The sequence below is a fragment of the Morone saxatilis genome, unplaced genomic scaffold (assembly GCF_004916995.1).
Source record: "Morone saxatilis isolate NCDOM2014 unplaced genomic scaffold, NCSU_SB_2.0 Contig8, whole genome shotgun sequence".
Classification (NCBI taxonomy): domain Eukaryota; kingdom Metazoa; phylum Chordata; class Actinopteri; family Moronidae; genus Morone; species Morone saxatilis.
The window spans coordinates 23,803,457-23,806,621 of record NW_023340257.1 but is presented as its reverse complement, the minus strand read 5'-3'; the positions used below and the strand labels follow the sequence as shown (position 1 = coordinate 23,806,621).

At 36.0% G+C, this 3,165-nt stretch overlaps 1 protein-coding gene across 1 annotated transcript in view; it reads right to left on the bottom strand.

The window, feature by feature from the left end:
* The window catches only part of exosc5 (exosome component 5), a 3,607-nt gene extending 3,562 nt beyond the window's left edge, over positions 1-45 (bottom strand). The window contains exon 1 of the mRNA XM_035680674.1: positions 22-45. The gene's annotated coding sequence lies outside the window, so the exon portion shown is untranslated. The remainder of the gene's footprint in view (positions 1-21) is intronic.
* Positions 46-3,165: the final 3,120 nt, after the last annotated feature.

Genomic DNA, 3,165 nt, shown 5'->3' with positions numbered 1-3,165 from the left:
CTCCATCACTGCTGCTGCTGCTGCTGCTGCTGCCACGCTGCTGGTCGCAGGGGGAGTGAGGTCATCTGTTTTGCCCTATTTTTTGGCCCTTGCTGATGACGTCCAGGAAACGCGTCATAATTTATACTTGTTTGTTTTATTTATTACTTGCACTAAACAAACGTGGAGTGATAGTCTCTATTTTTGACCATTAGAGAACAAATTAATATGTTTTATTTTTAATGTTTTTTTTTTTTTTTCTGATTCGCTTCAGTTGAGGTTACTTTATTTTGAAAGTATCTAGCGGAAGTCGTGGCAGTCTTGACGACTTTATATTTAAATTTAATTAATTTAATATTTTATATTATTATTATTAGTTAAATTGAATTAAATTTAAGTTTTGAATGAAATTATGAAGTTACAGAAAATAGTAAGAATGTTAAAATATATCGTCATTTAGGTAAGCTACCTATCCGTAGCGTGTTGCTTAGCGACCACCTTAAAAAAACAAAAACTATAATGTTGTTATTGATTTTTAAATATATAAAAACATAAATAATGATATAATTACATGCTTTGTTTGTTTGGTATTACATAGACCAATAAACCAGATTATTTAAGAGTTTTTGTGCATCTAATTAATCCAAAAACTATCAACACTGGCGCTATATGCAAAAGAAAAATGGTTTTAAACTTCCAACCAAACGCTACAAGTCAACTTAGTTAAAGTCATAAAATGTTTTATTAATCTCTACATAAACCTTAATTTCTCCAACTTTTGTCACAATGTGATATCTTGAGCAGTTTATAGTATTTTAAGACCAAAAAGAGTAAATTACTGAGGCACTAACAAGCTTTTTTTTCTCTCAATAAGTTTTAATAAGATCAAGAAAGTGATGTTCAGTGATGCAGTGATTACACAGACTCATGTAGGCAAAAGAAAACCCACCAATCAGTAATAACAGTAAAATATATTTTATATTTGTATACAATTTGCTGATGTTACTGTGATTTTCCTACTGAATTTTAGTCAGACAGAATATAAACAAACATTAAAAAAGAGGAAAAGGACAACATATACACACGTAACTTAAAATAAAACACTAAGACATTAATTAGTGAACACAAAAAAGGGTCCAGTATATACAATTCAGGAGGATCTACTAAAAAAAATTGAATATTAGTGTATAATCACCAGAATATAGGAATTATGATCCGTTATGAGCCATTTATATCTACAGACACCACAGACAAACCTGTCTTTGTCTTTGTTTATGATGTTTTTACAGTCCCAATAATTGAGAATAAGTGATGATACAGCACTCAACATTAATACCGGAGAGGTTACAACTCTAAGTGGTGTTGTACGTAACTGAACTTTCCCATCTTTCTCTTTAGAGACTTGCATATCACATGTGTCTGGAGAGAGTGCGAGCTGTACCACTGTCCCTTCTGCAAGCCGTCTGTCTACAAGCCAAAAGCAGACTATGCAAGTGTTTGGACACATGTAGAAATCCACAGAATGAGGGCCTTACAACATAGAGGTCAGAATATATAGAGATCCCTGCGACATTATATCCACTTTGATGAATTTTGTTCTTTCTTTGCAGAGTTTAATATCCATTTGTGTCATTTGCAGTGCAGAGGAGAAAGACATTTCCACTGTCCGTACTGTGCAAGGACAATTATAACTCGGAAACACTTTGAAAGTCATTTCAAAGTGCATCCAGTCTGCTGCTCTGAGTGCTTCTCCTGCTCAACCTCACTCCCCCTTTTCAGCCAACTATCACATTGGGACAGTGTCCTGCTCCACCCAAGACCCTCCTGTTAAACCAAAATCCACAGCAGACCAGCATCCTGCTACTCCACCTGACCCACCTGTCGTGCCTACAACCCCGGTGGACCACCTCTCTACTTTAACAGCCAAGCCGGGTCAAATATCCAGAAAAATAAAATGTCCAATGTGCAACCTCTACTTACATAAGAAGAATGTAAGGAAACATAAACTCAGGAAACAAGTTGGGAAGATTTTTTGTGACATACAATGTAAAGGGAAGGTTGTGGCATTGTGATTGTTCTCCAGGGAGGATTTCCTGCTTGCACAAATGTACAGCCCAGTGGTATCTCTTCCAAACCAACAAAGAGTTATTTACCTCAAACGCCAAACGAGACGCAGCTCTGAACCTTGATGAATTAATGCAAGAAGCCTCCACAGAGAAGTCACCTGGAATAGTTTATCCTCGAGGAGAAAAAGGAATAAATGGACAATTGGCAAAGTACATCTACAACCCAAAAAATTAGCCCTCCACGTTTCCAGAAAATCACCCAGTTTGAAACGCGCTTTTCAAAGCATCTGACCTGAATGTGTAACCAGTTAATGGTTGCTTATACTCTTCATGCAGGAGTCATTCAGTAGTTTTTACTACAATAAACCTTCTGTGTGAGTCAAGCAAAAGTATGCTTGAGTTGGAGATTATAGCACTCAAATCCAACCCTGGTTTATCACCATTCTTTTGTAGTATTGGTATTAAAATCAGTACATTTCTAACAGTACTTAACCCAATTAAAGTTTCCCAAACTATCACAATTGTACTAAATACCCAGGGCTCAAATGCACTGGTGGAAACTGAATGCAGAAATGAACCTCTAACACAATCTGACTTCTCTCTCTCTCTCTGTCTGTTTTTAGCCAAATATGTTTGTACACAGATTGAATATTTAAGTCTACACTTACAGGGAGATAACAGGTGAAGGTATTGATAATAATCAGTGCAGCCCTGTGTATGTCACAGTATAATATAGTAAACAAAAATAAAAACATGGCAGCTCAGGCTATTGAAGCCAATTGGAGCAACTGTATTCAAGAGATATTGTATATTTAATGTCACTGCAGGATCTTTTTAAATGTGAACAAGGTGACTGAATGAAACTGTGTCTTTGTGATAAAGCAATGCGGAAAATGTTATCAGGTGCAAATTAAAAAAAACAAACAGAAAACGAGTTTGACGGCTAAAGGTACAAACAGTGAAGTGAAAAGACACGTGGGGTTATAACGGAAGTTACCTGGGTTGCTTTCAAACTAAGATGAAGGGTAAAGATAAGATAAGATAAGATATTCCTTTATTTATTCCCCTTAGGAGAAATTCAGGTTGACACAGCAGCAATAGGGCAAAGAAGTGCAAAAAC